The sequence below is a fragment of the Ceratina calcarata genome, unplaced genomic scaffold, assembly GCF_001652005.2.
Source record: "Ceratina calcarata isolate Rehan_Ccalc_2016 unplaced genomic scaffold, ASM165200v1 scaffold397.2, whole genome shotgun sequence".
Taxonomy (NCBI): Eukaryota; Metazoa; Arthropoda; class Insecta; order Hymenoptera; family Apidae; genus Ceratina; species Ceratina calcarata.
In genome coordinates, this window is record NW_017163090.1 from 972037 (window position 1) to 989999 (window position 17963).

A 17963-nucleotide genomic window follows, 5' to 3' on the forward strand; every position below is an offset into this window, starting at 1 on the left:
CATAATTCCCAACGAGGGCCGACTGTTTTATTTATGCCCGACACAGACGTAATTCCAAGGAGGCATCGTCGTTGCTCCGTAAAATTATTCCTTGTCCTCAGATCCGAGCATTTTTTCCATTCCTGTCGCTTTTCTTTCATCTCTTAATAACCAGTTACTCCGTATCAGCGGAAGACGCGACAGTGAAAGCTGATCGTTTAATTACTTAATTTCATTAGTGCGTGCTCGATCGTAACGAGGAAAGTTCGACGATTATGTTGGATTTTATCCTCGTTCGTACACTGCCACCTCCGCGTTCATTTACGAGAGTGGCGAATCGACGTCCGAGCGTGGAGACGTACGAGTCGCGAGACGAGGAGGTCGTAAAATCGCGCCTCGCTCAAGTTTGAAGTATGTTACAGAGACGTCTGGTAATAATTTTGTCGTGGACGTGAATAGGTCTCATTGCAAGCTCGATTTATTCTCAGAGTTTTGATTGTACGCGCGGCACTTCTTTATTTCGGTCGAATCGCGTTAAGTAATCTTCATCCTTATCTCCTTCTCCTTTCGGTAAACATGTTCATAAAAACACTTCGAATTAAAAATTATCGTCGTTTTGTTGAACCGCAGAAACGTCGAGAATCCTGTTCCTCCTACACTCGACTGTGGACACAGCCATTGGTCCCTCAGTGAAAGTTCCTTTAATTTCATTTTGTATGCACAGTTGTTATTAAATTTATGGCTCGTAAAATCGTGTATCTACGACCGTAGAAAGTGTTTAATTTCGAGATTCGCAGAAAAATGTCGTTCAGCGTTGCGCAACCCGGGTCTTACGTAGACTCCGTGTTAACGTGCCTTGAGGTACGTTATAATAATTTTGACAGCGAGGACGGTAACAGGGATTTCAATACTAACAAGGGTAGTCAAGCGTCTGAACGATAAATCACGGTGATCCTCGAGGATCATTATCGCAGGACTCCTCGACGTTGCATGCATCAAGGAGCAACACTGGTTCTAATGATACGACGAAGACGATACCGCAATCCATTATACCGTTCTTATTCAGCTCTGGATACATAATGTATAAACATTGCAAAACTGTTTTATTATAAATTCACCGTTTCCTTTGGCTTCGTCACGGTTTAGAAAAGAAGCCATTTTCTTCTTCGTCTTGAAATTGGAAAATCCCTAAAAGAAAAGCTTGTTACTTGTAGAAAAAATATCCGATCTCCTTCGGTATTAGCGATTGAAATTTTATCGATAGGTCATCAAATTTAACGTAGCGCGTTGAAATAGGCATAGCGTCCTCGCTGCGTTTCGCTGTATGGTTTCGCAATTCGAGTATCTTTCAACGCGCGTAACGCAAACGCCGTAATTAGACGGGCTAGCCTCAATTTTTATCATCGGTCGGCCGTTGTCTGGAGAGTCTGGGACGCGCATGACTACGCTACAAATCGGCACGGTATTGTGTCAAGGTGAGTGTGTACACGCTCTTGCCCGACGCGACGAGTCGCCTCGTGTACACACATGCAATCTTACGATTACGAGTGGCGACCGGTGTGCATAACATTTGCGCGATAGATAAGCAGCTCCGATCAATAACCCTGCGACGAACAAATAAGATCTGTGCACATCTATGGGAAGCGATAAGAATATTGTGCAATAAGTATGAGAGTCTGAGCGTGACAATTTGATGCAGGATTTCATTTGAAGTATCCTCGAGTTTTTAATCACGTCATGATTAAAGTAATAGAAATACGACGGGAAACTTTTGTAGGGAGGTAAGAAAGGTCTCTCCAAACAATGAAACCGAATCGTAATCTCAAAGTGAAGTACGTACACGCGAGCTAATAAATTTCAATGCGTCGTGGCACGGCGAAACGGGAGGTTCCCGTTCGCACAAAACACGGCGCGAAATTAACCCGCGATTTTCCGCTAACGTAAATCAAACGTACCGTGAATCGGTGGTGGCCCGCAAAACCCGAGTCTGCCGGAGTTTTCCGGGAAGGGGTGCGAGACGCGCTGCCAGATTCCGGGACTTCTTTCCGCAGGTGAAATTGCAATTAACGGAGGACGTCTGGAAATTGAATTACCGCGAAGGGTAAAGACGTGGGCGACGTTCCTCTCGTTTTCTTCGCCCTCTCCTCCTTCGACTCGTTTGCCAAAGCGCGACGTCCCTCAAAGAACTAATCTACCGAGCGTAATGGAAACCCCGTGGAAAAGAAAAAGGGGGTGTGACAAACGGGAGGGTAGAGGAGAAAAGAAGTTTCGAGTCGTTGGAAGCACGATATCAAACGATAGACCGGGGGAACGATTTCCAGAGGGGTTTGAAACTGAGATACGAGGGATGAAAGGGAGCGGAGGCAACGGCCCCACCGGATGGTTACGACGGTTCGAGATTTCAATTCAATTTTCAACACGGCGAACGTAAACACGCGAGTCAGACCGCGATCAGGCGATGGAGAGAGGCGGAAAAAAGGTTTCTCGTTTCTAAAATTTTTATGAGGCTGGTTGAAGCGTCGACGAGGGGGGGGGGGGTAAGTGGCCGGAACGGCGCGAAAGGGGTGCTCCGGACCGGGAACTTCGTAGACCGGCGCAGTCTCTCTTTAAATATTTGTTTGTTCTATCGCCGGCACGCGGTGGGAGCGAATGAGGTAGAAATATGGTATGCGCCTGATGAAATTTTCCTGGCGACATCAAAAATTCATCTGTAGCAGAGCTTTCCATTATTCAGAGCCAGTTATCTGTGTCGTATCAACCTCTCGATACGTGAATAAGCAAGTTTTCATTCTTGCGACTGTCCGCGAACGCGCGATAAATTTTAAAAGACAAAGTTAGCACACAGATAACAGGTTGAAGTCGACCGAGTGAACACGCGCCCACGCGTGTTTCCGACGTAAGGGTGTCACTTGCTGACGATAATTCCTCGTTGCGCGTATTTTGCGTGCAAACAGGAACACGTAAAGTAGCACGGGAACGAGCAATATCGTGTTGACACAGCGCGGCGCGTGGGCCCTCTTTCCTCCGCGCTTTTCCGTGACGCGCCGCGCTAACCGGAGCGGAGCGTGTTCGCGAATTAGCGCCGCGAGTCCGGGCTTAATGTTTTAGCTGGCGTCGCCGTCGTGCAAATATTTGCAAGAGCAGCTACTGCCTCGTTTCTCTTCTTCTTCATCTTCTCCTACCGCTCCCATTTTTTCCCCTCGTGTATCCGTTTTTGAACCTCGACACGGTTCGCCTCCCCTTTTTGGAGCCACTTTCAGAGCATCGTTGCTATCCTTAATTTCCCTTTCCATCAATTATTTTCAACGCGTATTCTCGACAAAAACGATAAAAAGTTAATCAGTTAAAATTTACCTGAAAATTTTATTCGAATTAATTCAGAGATAAATTCATTTGTAGTATTTAAAAGTAACAGGAAACGAGTCGAAGTGCCGGCTGATTCCGTTCATAATTTTTCGACAGACTATATCTTTCTCTTGAATGAGATTGTTGAACTAGATTCTGATCGGGAGTCGACTTCAATTTCCGGTTTAAATAGCGGTGAAACTTACTTCATTACTGTTCCGAACGAGTACTCCTCAGCTCAGGAAATTTGTTATCGCGGCAAATATGTCTCCGCTTCCGCGAGAACATAACGGCCGGTTTCAAAGCGGTAAGGCCCGCTGTACTAACGAGTTTGCACCCGACGCGATAATTGTCTACCTGGCTTTGCACGTTGCATTTGCTCCATTGCTATACCCAATAGATAGCCGAAGCACATAAAAAGATAGTCCTCTGATTTTTATACGACGGTCAATGGACATGAGTTAACATGCTTACTGAGAATTTCAAAGTCAGCGTACATACAGTTCTGCATTAATCTGTTTGAACTTAAAACACGCTATCACGGTATGCTTATCAAAGGTAAAATTAGCAAAATAGGAAATAGATGAAAACGCGAATTATTGCCGAAGGGTTGGAGATAGACATCACAGGGATGGAGTCCATGTATTCAGCGTACATATTTACAGCCAGTGGGCGTATTTGTGGTGGCTTACGGTTCTCCAGTCGTTTACACGGATAGTTATGTTTGGCTTAAATTAATACGACAAAGTCGCGTTCCCTCCTTCGCTATGTGTACTCCGTTCGTCGTTGGCTCGTTCCGAAAGAACCTATCAGCCCGAGCAGCGCACACGCAAACAAGTTCTTAACCGACCTTACCAGCCGGAAGGCGGCCGGCCACGGTTCGTTAATCTACGTACGCACCGAGAGGGTTCCCCGTCGAGTCGTTCCATTCACTAATCGAGAATGAACGCATGAAAGGATTCCCAAAGACGACGTAAATTTCGCACCAAATTCTTCTAGATTTCCTCGCTTATTGTCTGAGTTTTTAACTTGAACGAAAGTGCAGAAAATTGAGATGTAATTTTTAACTATGTCCTGGTTGTACATTTCGCAATTCCCTTCTTGTAACAAATTAAAGGGCAATCTTTGACTCATAGTAAATGTATTTTATAGCATAATGGAAGCGAGCCTTGGAAACTTCAATCAATCCCTAATTGTCGACGCGCTTCGTTAATCGCTAAAGGTAATTAAAGCCGTCGATCGGTACTTAGGGCCTAGGAGATGGAAGTTCAATCGAAAGGGTAGCGCGTGCAAAACTTATTTATTTATGCTCTTGTTGCAATTAGTACCTCAGCCTGAATAGAAAATGACGATCGACGTGAAAATTTATAACGCTCATTATGGGTAAACAATTATGTGCATAAAATTCGTCGAATTAGACTTCTAAAGGTTCTTATAGAGCACAACACTTTAATTGTATAAAAAATTTTTCTGAATTTTCTTCCTATATAATTTTATCAAGTTTATAGTAGCATATAGTCAAATTATTGAATAAACAATTGAAAATTGCATAGTCTTCATAAAAATTGATTTGGGAGCATAAATTTTCAGTTAAAGAAGTTATTATAACTCAGTGGCTGAGTTCACGTCGAAATGCTTGAAATCCTTCATACTTCCGCGAAATTAATTCGGATAGTGACAAAATGAAATAAACAAACGTGATGCCAAAGTACGGCGTCGCGTGGCGGGATTGTGTGGAACGTAATTGCAGGGAGAATTCACGAAGATTGCGACAATTGTTATGCAACGCGGCGAACGACGCGGTAATAATAATTTCGGAAGCTGTTTCTGGCACGTATTCGTGCATATTTCAGGAACGCGTAAATTTATATTTGCGCCGCGCAAACGTTACCGATAAAATACTGAAACATTCCCGCGGCGCCGATCGAGATGTGAATTATTCATAAATAATATACATTCCGATGAGATGCATAATTTCGGCCGATTAAACGATTCGCTATCGCGGAATAATAAATCAAACAAGACTCGAACTAAGATTATAAGAATTTAATTAAAATCATCGGTAAAACGCGATATGTTTGCTCGAATTAATTGTTTCGTTCCACGCGTCCTTTCCGATTCATTTCAGCAGAAATGTGCTTCAAAAAGATACGTATACTTAAACAGACAATGACTGCATTTAGAATAACAGAATCCCAGATTTTCGAATCAAATGTTGGAGATTAGAGGGGTGAGTTATTGAGAGGAAGCGATCCCCTCGTCGTCTACGAATACGCACACGTTGTGTTAAACAGGAATAGTAAAAGGAGGATGGTAGGCAAAACAGAACGTCATCCGCTGTCTAATGAGGGTCGAGCCGCCGCAGCAGGGTGGCATTTGTTACTTTTATCGTCGGGCTTCCGACACGAGCCTGAAATAATTAGCATTTTAATGTATGTATCTGCTTATCTCGGACGACGGTGGCCGGTCGCCCCGTGGCCCGTCGGTTTTGCATGTTAATCTCTATAGGACATTACATGCACCATTGCACCATCCGGCGACGAAACCCTCGAAAACAAGTTCGACGACAATGTTCCGTTTTGTTCGCCGATGCTTTAAACGGGATCTCGATCCGTCCCCTCGTCCCTTGTAGTAGCTTCTTTTCGGAACTACGTAAAGTAGTTACCGAAAGTTCCCACCGCTCGCCTGTGAAACACGGCTAAACGAGTTTGTCCTCTCGATACGCGCTTCAACGATGCCCCGTCCGATAACGTGATAAATGGATTAGAAATTTTATGCACTTTGAATCGCGTCTGGTGTTTCAGACTCGTTTGGATTTCTGCGATAAACAATATTCCAACGACTCGTCTAACCTTTGGTCTCCTTTGACAGATCTCAGTTTTAACAGAGCCCCATCTTTCCCAAGTAGCTTCTCCGTTTCGTGTCCAATGTAACGATAACGGAACTTGCTATACGTCAAAGTTATAAATTGACATTCTTGGACAACCATGTACGGTCCATTTGTCTAAACTCTAGGAAAGTCTAGACCTATGATCTTTCGATTCTTAAGAGTTCAGGGAAAAAACGATGAAAATTTGCGTATGAATACCCACGCAATACGTGTTCACCGTGGCATAAATTCTTCCTTGAACCTTAAAACAATCAATCCGTGTCCGCTTTAATAGTATTTCATTTTTACTCCCAACGTGAACGACCATTTATTCACAGAGTTTACCTCACAAGAATATAAGTAGAATTCTTATTATTATCAAAGCTTGAGAAAACTCCATATTAAAAAGTAAATTCAGTTTTGGAGATCGGAGCCTCGATACAGTTGCTAAGAAATTGTCACCGAGCCGTTAGATGCAATAACTTGTGACTGGCTTTCAAGTAATCGTGCAATTATTAGTTTTGGATGGCCCCCGCCTAATGATAGCCACGGATGGTGACGTTGATTACAGACTTCGACGAAGTAACTAACTTGCTACGGGTCTTGATTAGAGGACGCCGTGATAATAACGTGACTACTAATAACGATCCGTTCCCTTGTCTAGTACCAGGTTCCATCGAAACCCCTCGCTAATAGATACAGAATCAATCGTACATCGATTTTAAATATGTATATTTTCTAAGAGACCACAGCTTCCGTGAGACTCGAGCCGAAGTTCAGAGAATACACAAACCGATAATTGAAATAAATATCAGTGAACGGAATTGCTATCGATAAATATCCGGGTAATTTCTGTATCAGACTCGATCGGGCTCAGACGTCAAATCCTCGGGCTGTAAATCAACAACGAGGATCGGCAGGTCCGCCCAGGGATAAATCATCATAACGAAACGGGGTTACGTAAATGTTATCACGGCCATCCCGCTAAACCGTTCTTCGTGGTGTTTGTCTAAACCCGTTGCACGCGATCGAGCTAATCAGGACGCGAGGTCGCATCTCTCGAGGTACCCAGGATTTACGTCGATAATACTCGACGGAGAAAAATCGGCAGAACGCGGAAGAAATACGATCGATATAAATATATATTGTATAGATGAGCAAAGGGGCGATAAATCAACGTCAGAACGGTCGTAGATCGTCTCTGTCCTCGCGATTATTGGCTACAACGTATCGGTTATATTTTCTCGTTGCCTCGACAACCTCTTACTAACCATATTTCATGACTCCTTTCCTACATTCACTAAACGTACAGAACGGAATATATTTTAATTGAAGGATGGGTTATAATTTGATAAATACGTGAGATAAAGAATGTCTCACGAATCTATTCACTATTTTAATAATAAATGAAAATCAATAAATTTGCATTTGTAAGAAATATCGATCGTCGCAGTTTCAATTGTATCAATAGTAAGCAATGTGTAATTCGCGATTCTCAGGTCGACCAACAATGAATTCCATTCATTCCTCGTCACGGGCAGCGTTACCTGTGATTATTACTCCGAACGACGGTGACGATCGTTCAGCGGTGAATGTTTTCGCGCGACGAGCGCGCATTTGCGTCAGCGGCCGAATATGACACGGGCTAGAATTAATGACGAACCCGGTTGCTAATTACGTCGAACGAAGCGCGGTGGTTCCCGCATCGAGATGTGACGACAGCCTCGATAAACAACAACAACCGGTTTAAACGGTGTCCCGCGGATCGCCGCGCTGTGAGCGTCATTCTCGCATACCGTGTGAACAGTGCGTATAACGAATACGCAACGCGTTTTTGTGACGGGCTCGTCAAGGGAGAAACAAGATTATCAGTCGTTTCGTGATGATAAAACGACGCGATAAAAAGCAATGTCTATTTCTTATGTAATTAGGAGCGCTACAAACATAATTTCAATTACTCCTGAGACTCAGTTAGATTTTTGATTAGATTTTAAAAGGTCATTAGGATATCTGATTAATATTCTCCCAGTAATGGGATCAAAAAACAATTATTTTTTTTCGTAGCATAGAATTTATCTTAGTCCACGATCGCTTAACCTTAATGTGTATCAAAACCCTAAATTACCGAAATTCACGTTTTCTTATTTCCAACCTTCGTAATAGTGACTTTCCCAGGTAGATAACGATCGACCAGCCGGCTAATTTCCAAACTGAATCAGATAACGCGGTGCAGGAGTAGATGCAGGGTCGATGGTACCACGATCCTAGTGGTTGGCTACAATTTTGCTTACCAGCATCAGTCAAAGGGTGAAACCAGTCGATCAGACCACGCTCCCTCGACTCGATCTATTTAATCCGTATCGGACAAGGGGGACCAAGCCGCGTCGAAATTGGGTTATGGCGACGCGATGCCCGGTTCCCGCGTGGACACTCATTATCCGAAGCGAGAGCAGGCCTGTCGACGGCCCACCCACGCGAGCGGTCACCGCATGGAAACGCGTCCCTGCGGCTGACACAATGACAGATTGTACACCGGACTGTCTCTCCCATGAGCGTCGCGACTCTGTAATTTATTTAATCGTTCGATCTCGTCTGCATCGAATTTCAAACGCTCGGTACAAGTTCCGTGTTTCCCCGTGTACATTTTTATCTCTCCGTGAATTCTCTAATTGATTGATAGTTACAATTGTATTTAGACGATAATGAAAGGATACGCGCTGCAAACTTTGTCGGGGGATAGAATATTTTTTTATATGAGCTTGCAGCTCGAGGGTTGACGAACGTTGAAAGAAGGTTAAAAGCATCGACGGTGGCGGATATACCAGATGCCGAAGTTGTTGACCCGGAAACTGGAACCGGGCCAACAAGGGGAACTCGCCCGCAGTCGTGACTACCGTATGGAATCGCAGTTACACCGACCCGCGAGATTAATCGACTGCGCGTTTACGATTAATCGTCATCGAACGAATTTCCATTTAATTTTCAATTTTCACTTATAAAAATTTCATCGGTTAACTGGGTACAAGCGGATTAACGAACTGTGAAAACGTATCGTTCCCTAAAGCGGTCGAGCACCCCGAGAGCCATTATCTCACGTAAAAGCTTCCCGGATACGTTTTGATAATGTTCCAATTTTCCGGTGGAATTTCTAATAACGCTCCCGCGAAGAAGAACGGAAGCGGAGATAAGTGAAAATTGGATTTCGCTACGCGGGACGGTCTCGCGATAAGTGGACAGGTTTTAAAATGTTTGAGTCGTCGCCTGTTTGGATAAAATATTTGATGATCGCGCGGAAGGAGATTATACGTATCGATTTCTTTTTTGGTACTTATATAGATTGTCCAGGGATTTAGAATAAATGATTTGTAGAGAGCCGTACACGCGAGATTGCTAATCATGTTGGCAAACAGTGCGTTCGTACAGGTCTTATTTGCCTTGGGTGTCACCGTGTTTGCATACGATCAATCATACGTGATCCAGAGTGCGAAAGATCGCACCAAACTTCACACAAGGGAAAAGTCCACATACAGAATCTACTGATCGTTTCTATTCTTGTAAATCAATCGATCGACAGCTGTGACAAATTTTAGATTTTTCAAGAAATTTAGATGCCATTATCACATACGTAATGTCATTAATTTGTTAAAATATTTGCTTTCATAAAACTAACATTACTAGCATGCTTGAATTATATAAAGCTAGTATCTTCAAGAGAACAAACGTATGATTGGTGATATGATTTGGTGACCGTCCTAATCAGGCAAGTGGATTGTGAAAATATATGTTTTGGAAAGAATCGAGGGAAATCAAGGCGGAACCGGGTATGGAAGACCCACGAAATGTTTAACAACTCATCCTTTGATCCGCGTTCCCTGGCACCACGGGTAACTGGGTTAACGAGACAAGTCATTCATGACTCGGGCTAGCAAATTGGATGGCACCCGCTTTTGATGCCGCGGCAACTCCATTGTGGTCATTTGCCAGCCCGACAACGGCCAGATCCATGCGTCATAAAGTTATCAAACAAACGTAGTGGGAGCTCGTGGAATTCTCTCCCTACCTACACATACGTACATATATGTATGTATTTTGAAACTCTGAATTCGTAGACTCGAGAAAGCCAGTCGATGTCTTTGTAATTTCTTGTCTGTATCCTTTTTTGGATTGCTTTTTCGACTTTCTCTTTTCCTTAAAAGAAAGTCGTCCATTTAAGGATATGAACGAAAAATTGTAAATGATTCATCTTCATCAATCGATCGATATTTAAGAGACAGTCTACATTAGGCTATTCGATTTGGTGACGATATTAAGGATGTATGGGCTATACAATCAATCTCAAAAGTTTATGTACCTTCGAAAAACGCATTTCCTATAATTAAAAAGAAATCAGATGTCGGAAGAATAATGCTAATAATAAATGAATGCTAAAAAGTATAGAAGGAAATATCCAATTAAGTATAATTAAGTTAACTATGGACGCTAGCAAGAAACTTTCATACAGAAATTATAGATCTCGGTGGCCTCTACAAGAATGGTCTGATGCAATTTTCCCGTAAGTCCAACGGTTTAGGAGTTATTGCCAAAAAAACGAAAATTTGGAAGAAATTGAAGGGGTACCCCTTGGAAAAATCTCGGAAAAATCGAAAATTTTTTGTTGTTGTTTATTATTAGCAATGTTCTTCTGACGTTTGATTTCTTTTTAAAAAATGCGTTTCTAGAGTGCATAAACTTTTGGGATTGACTGTATAGCCAATACACCCTTAAATATTAGTGTAAGAAAGTAATATCTGTAGAAGCTGATTGGTTTTTATTCAATTTTTGAGATTGAACAAAGGAAGAAGCTTCTCTTGGAAAAATTCGTGCCACGTTTTTCACAGAAGAAACTGAAATAATGGCGTCTATGGTTGATTTATGCACGAGCCGTCCGGGTGACGCAACGTCGAGAAATTTTCCTTCCTCTGCACGAGTTGTCCCGAAAAAAAAGCGCGAGATCTCTCTTTTTCCTCGAGATAAGATATATGCCCGGGGATATGACCGGGAATATCCATTCTCGTCAATGCTATTCTGGTATCGATGAATGGTTTCCATCTCGCGAACGGCGGATGCGAAGCCTCTTTCTCCTCTCCTCCGCTCCTATGGAAAATGGCCTAGGAGATTACTGATAGAGCTTCGTCCTGGATACACTTATCGCAAAGCTTCGCGAGTTTGATTCCAGGAGTCAATAGATTTCTGTTCGAATTAAATTCAACAATAACATAAAGCAGAATGGACTCCTTTCAGTAGATTCTTCATTGATCGTTTGACGTGTATTATAATGAACGTAATAGTAAATAATAATTTTACTGAAATCAGATTTCCCCTCGACTCGCTAATATAAAGTTGTAAATATATAATTTTATGATACAAAACTGTTCAGGATTTTCGCCCGCTCTGATGGGACGATATCGTGGACTGCGGAACGATATTATTCGTACATAGCGAAACTACGCACGTACATATTTCTGGAATTATGGTAATCAGCGTAACGGTGGCTTATCTCGCTGGGTAATTCAAACGTTTCGCGGCGAGGTAGATGATCCAGTTTGATAGGATTTCGCGATTTCGAATACGGGTCCCACAGAAAAATTCCTATCGGCCCGATATTGCGCGGGATTTCTAGAATTTCCCGTCGCGCATCCCTCTTTCACCCCGGGAACGAAGGATGAAACCGGCGAAGCTCCCTTCGGAAATTACCTTCGCCTCTGCTTTTGGTTCGGAAGCCTCAGCTCGGATTGCTCTGCGCAATGTTAACTCATATTCAGAGATGGAACCGTTAAAAAACTATTTACTTTTTTAGAATGACATTTTATTCATGAATCATTGATTTGGCATAATGCAAAATAAGATAATATCATGTTAGTAAATCATCTTTCTTCTCACTTATTACTCTTCTGTTACTTCCTAATCACGATTCTCAGTAAATAACAGTCTGGTAAACCGTGGTTTAAATCTGTTACTCTTCCTTTTATTAAAATTCCACAGAGAGATTTCGTGATTGAATAACTGGCAAACTGCAAGTCGTCAGTTTTCGTTAATCCATTTTCAGGTGTTACCGCAACGTTTTCCATTGTCGGTTTCGCAATGCGTTTCTTAACTGGCAGCTCCTCCGTGGCTAAATTCGATCCTATCTCTCGAGAAACCTAATCGCGACTTGCAACGAAAAGCGGCGTGGGAATCGATTCGCTTCGCCGTTCCATAGCGAAATACATATTTCGCGGTTTAGAACTTCGCAATTAAAAGAATCATTGCCGATTGATAACTATGTAATTTGTTATATAAATCACATGAGAAAATTGGTTTGAGTAAATGAAAGTTCCACAAAAATTGATGCGAAATTGAATAAAACTCGTTTAAACAAAAAGCATTATTCTTTAGTCCAATTACAAACTGCGGTTTCGTAAGAGCGAAGGGAGGAAAATATTCGTCTAAAAATCTGTCTCGTTTCTGTTAGAAATCATTTCGTTTTGCGGGAATGGACGGTGCAGCCGAACGTAAACCGGCACGTTCGTTGCACGTACGAAACGGGTACCGTCCGTTCGTCCCGCTTGGCATTTTTTTATTCTCGAATCCGACAAACGGCAAACGAGGAACGTTTCGTTCCATCAATTGTCCGCCGCGGAATGCAATTGTCGTCCCTTTCGTTTTGAAACACACTTTACGCAGCTACGAATCATCACGCTGGAATTTCGAGCGACATGCTATAATTTGCTAGGATCGAGAAGCAAGTAGTTACTTATTTGCGGTTCTTTCAGTTCCGAGCTTTATGGCACTAGACATAATTCCTAAAATTAAAATGCTGTATAGTAAACACCTAAGGAATTCTGTGTACCGAGTCCACAAAATTGTTTAGATTAGTTTAAACTTTAGAAGTTGCTCGTCATTCACATTTTTAACTGTCATCGGGTTTCACAATGACAGAGGATCGTTCCTTGGGAGATAGTTCCGCGGTTCAAGGATCTCGCTCGTGTAATAAATAACAACGATTGTTTTAATAACAATCTAACGACGGTCGTTTCTCATGGACAGGAAGGGGCACCTTTCACCGGTCCCGTCGGTCAACCAACTGTCGGCCGTGGCGTCGGGTTGCGACACTTGACACCAACATTGCTCCCTCGGGTCCTCCTCATTTGCATTTACCCTTTCATTATTACCGAAAAGTTATTCTTCTCTAACATCAGCATAAGGGAAAGGAATCTTTCATTACCTTAATTCATATTCAAAACGGATGTACATTGTATTTTCACAACGTTATAAAATACATATAGTTCAGTATAAAATAATGTTAATGAAACGTGACAAAAGTCTGTGTATAGAATTTGTTTCTGTTATTTGTACGAAATATTTAAAGTGGAAATCACCAATTTTTGGTTATAGTTTTTGAGAAAGGGAGATTAATCTTTTTGTTGGAATACAAACCGGACACCCTTTAACCCTTTAGACCGACAACAACCGGAAGGAAGGAAGCGACGCGACGTTTCCCGAGAACCGGCGGGGTGGAGGATCGCCGGCCGATTAATTACGTTTTGAGGGGGATAGCATTGTTCCTTTCGGGCGAGGAGAGTGGTAGTAGAATTGATCGTGTCCGCACGCAGTCGCACGCGAACGCGCTCTTTGTGAATCGCGTTAACGATTCTCGCCGGCGCGCCGCGGCGTGGAACATTAATTGTTCCCCGGGGCACAATGGGAAAATCGCGAATGGCGGAGGCGCGACTGACCGGCCCGAAAATTGAAAGAACGCGCTCGGAAACGGAATGGAAGAAAGGACTTGCTGTGGTCGTTTGCCTAATTGAGCCGGCCGCGTCGCGGAAACAACGGGGACGATGAAATTTTCCGATCTTTTCACTTTTCCGCGACGACTCCTGTGATTAAAAGAAAAATCATATTCCGTCCCGAGCTTCCCTGCTTTGTTTTCTAAAAATTTTATGGCCCTTCTCTCTCTGCACGTTCGTTTTATCCAAGCTTTATAAAATACAGTAAATTCTGGTTAATTTAGTACGAGAATAATGTACGAGGATTGGAGATTTTATATACATTTCATTCTGGACTTTCTATACGGTGTTTATAAAATAATAAATAAAATCAATGGAAAATACGCGATATCGCGAAAATTGTCGGTTAGAAAATTATAGCGTCGAGAAATATGCCGTTATCTCCCATTTTCGACGAGTGACTGTGCGAGCATTTTATTCGTAACTCATGCTGGAACTCATAATTAAATGTAACGCGTTTGCCACGGCTTGAGACTCATCCTCCGTCACTCGTTACGTTACGTCCTGAGTACAAAAACGCACGAGAGGCCGTCAGATGAAAAATATGAGAATCGCATCCCGTGCATTCAAATTTTCTTGTAGACAGATTCAGCTTTATTATGCAGATTGAAAAAGTGTTGATCGTAAAAAGTTCAGAAAAGGGAGTTTTTTTGGCAAGTATTAGTAAACGGTAGGGTAGGCGCATCCTACACGAGAAAACATTTTCCGCGTTATTTGAACTCGATGTTTGCTCCAATAGCAGAACTTCGCATCTAGTAAACAAAAACAACTATGCTGTGTATCTTCGATAATAGAGTTTCCGGAAATATTTGTCAAAAATGCGGAAACATTTGAACGCCGTGAATACTTTTCAGTTCCTAATCACCATTGGATATTAAACTGTCCTGCACCTTTTATATTTACTTGTTTTTTGTACTTCATCTGAAACTATAAAACAAAACACAGAGGTAGATTTTTAGACGGACATTATTTGCGTCCAGTTTTAATACTACTTTTAAGCTCGGCTAGCAGGATACTTAACATGCAATTTTAATGCTACTTAATAGAAGTTTTTATTTTCGGTGTGCACGGTATCTCGATAGGCCACTTAATTTTACGGGAAATCTGGTTATTACAATAAGTACTCTTTCAAAACTTCCCTTGCCCATTATTCCAGCAGAGAAATTAGAAACGAAGATGAATGAGACGGACGAGATGCGAAAGCGATATAAAATAATAGAATAGCACATCACACTCTTTCTTATTCTTCCGATTCCTCGCGTCGTCAACGAAGTTATTATATTGGCAAAACGAATTTCCAATGAAAAACCGTGTATAATTCTTTAATTATGTGTAGCTTTTCATACAAATCTTCAACGGCTGTCAATAGCCATGATTGCATGAATGTACTTCAAATTAATCAATTGAAAATGTAAGCATCAGGTGAATTGGATAGATGGTATGTTCAAGAGTCGTCGAGATATTTTTAACAGTCTCGGGTTATTTGCAAATCGAAAAATGAAGTGAGGTCTTGCAATTCATTTGATTAGTAGTACTTTAGCAGAGGAAAGTAATAAACAACTTCTAGAAGAAAGAAAAATATTTTTCATTTCCATTGACGAATTCTGGTGGGGAGGGGGCGGCTTAACACGAGCGATTTTCCCTAGCGTTGCAACGAGGCTCTTTGTGATTCGTTCGTCGCGACTGAATTAGCGATGCTCGAACCGCGCGAACCGAGGAGAAAGAGGAGGGCTAGGGAAAAGAGAAAAGAATCCATGTGAAAGCCGGCTCCGACGAGAGGAGAGGTTCTCAGGCGAACGAGCCGCGTGAAAAGGATCGATTCTTTCGTGCAAATAAATCCTCGTCGAGGATAAAAGAGCGCGTTCAAAACGGACTCGTGTCCCGTTCAGTTATCGGGGAGGAATACCGCGAACAATGACCAGAACTGGTGAAACGAGGTGATGTAACGCGAGATTATGAATGATTCCTCCTGCTACTGACCGGACATTGTCCGATGATTTGTGTTCGAACATGAGTTAGGATCATTTAACAGTCCTTAAATACTCGAATAAGTGTACGTCATATTTAATTCACATAAGAATAATAAATATAATAAAACAATAAGAAGAGTCATTGCGAAATTGGACTCGTAATTAAATTGAGTTGTCATTTATGTGTGCAACTTAGAAATTGTGTAATACCATTCGTATTCAAAGTCATCGGTTTTAGAAAAAAATAGAAATCGATCTTAGAATCACGCTGCACAGATTAGAATTACGTCTCTGCTGCGGCTGAATTTCCACAGTCTGCGGTTTGCCTTTTCCACGTCTGTTACCCATCTCGAATTACCCACCTTCAACTCGGGTTACTCTGAGTCTCCTTTTAAGCGAACTGGAATTCTCGTTACCCGAAGGTCAGGGCCAATTTCTAATTCCTCTGTCCCTGTTCTTAATAGTCCAATCGCAGTTTTTCACCTCATTTCCCCTCAGAACTGCGAGGGGTTGAACGATTTAATTAAACCTCGTGATCATTGATGAAGTCGATCATCAAGGCTTATCAAATTCAATGAAAAATATATAAATCCGACCAAACCCTCAACTTTAATGAAACGGAACGATACTCCAAAATAAAGAACAATATTGAAGAGCCTGAGTCTGGTCAAATGGAAAGATGAAACTAAATATCAAATTCAGGGGCTATGCATCATATATTGATAACGGTTTAAGTGATATAAAAATTGTAATGGGACATACAATCCCAGAAAACTGGAGAAAAATGCATTGATTGATACGTTTACTCGTACACCTAGTCCATGGCCATAGTATCTAAAGTTATCGATACTCGACTCTCACCGCAAACACTCAAATTCCGATACAACGTCGTCTAGACTAATTAAACTCCGTTTCGCCGACGAGAAATTTACGCGTCATGTACCTCGAGCTTCAAAATTCAAAAAGAAAAAAAGCGGCCGATTCGCGTTGAAAAAGAGAGAGAGAGAGAGAGAGAGAGAGAGAGACTCTCTGGAAAGGTGAAACTAAAGGTGTACACCGCGCCGCACCGTGCAATCTGAGTAATTTTGCCAATATTCGATCGGCCACGATAAACATCAATCTGCACCGAGGGCCTCTCAAGCCTGATGGAGTATCCTGGTAGCAATCTTGGCTGTCGCGGTTCCGAACTCTCCCGGCAATTCCTGGACCTGGCGGACTTCACCCCGTTGCCTTTAAAGCAGCCATGTCGAAACTACAATTCGGTGTGGAACCACTAGTTCGCAAGTCCTGATCGAAAAGTTCTAAGACCATTACTCGACATTTTTAGCATTGTCGGTCATCAAAGAATTAATCCAATTGTCCTACAAAATCTAAAGAACGAAACACGTTATTCTTATTCTTAGAATTCATTGTTCTTAGAAAATTATGGAAAATTGTAGGGTAATTATAAGTACCTCGGTTAGGAATGCAGGTCCTCTAGTTATCAGGTCGTTGATCCTCCGAAGGTAACAGTTGCAACTGCAACTGACGCCGCAGTTGGCGGTTGCCGGTTGCATTCGAAGATGCACCGGCGCGGCGCGCTTCCGTGATCCGATTAGGATTTATTATACGAACGGGCGCGTGCACACCTGTGCCTTTTCCACCGATTGGCCGAGCCAGATAAGACGCGAAATCCCACGCGTTTCCGTGTGCCACGCGATCGTTTCCGCCTCCAATCTTAATCCTTGATCTGGTCGCACTTCCTCAGGATCTTACAAACGCCTACAACGTCATTCAATTTCCACGAAATGTAGTGTATTTTTTAATTTAACATTTTTTCTTTATAGAAACACGACTCTTTTATTTTACTTTTAATACATCCTCTTCAGGCGCTCTTATTTTAAAAATGATCTGTAATACAAACTAAAGAACATAAATGATGAAGCTTTCGACATTACATACGTAAGAACGTCGACAAACTGATTAAAAATTCACATTAATTCAACTCGAGGA

At 42.2% G+C, this 17963-nt stretch overlaps 1 long non-coding RNA gene across 1 annotated transcript; it reads right to left on the bottom strand.

The window, feature by feature from the left end:
- Positions 1 to 16668: 16668 nt before the first annotated feature.
- Positions 16669 to 17531, bottom strand: LOC113464529 (uncharacterized). Its single transcript, XR_003389380.1, has 2 exons — positions 17426 to 17531; positions 16669 to 17341 (listed from the first exon to the last, which is right to left on the bottom strand). It is a non-coding gene; the product is annotated as an uncharacterized LOC113464529 (long non-coding RNA).
- Between the last annotated feature and the right edge of the window lie 432 nt (positions 17532 to 17963).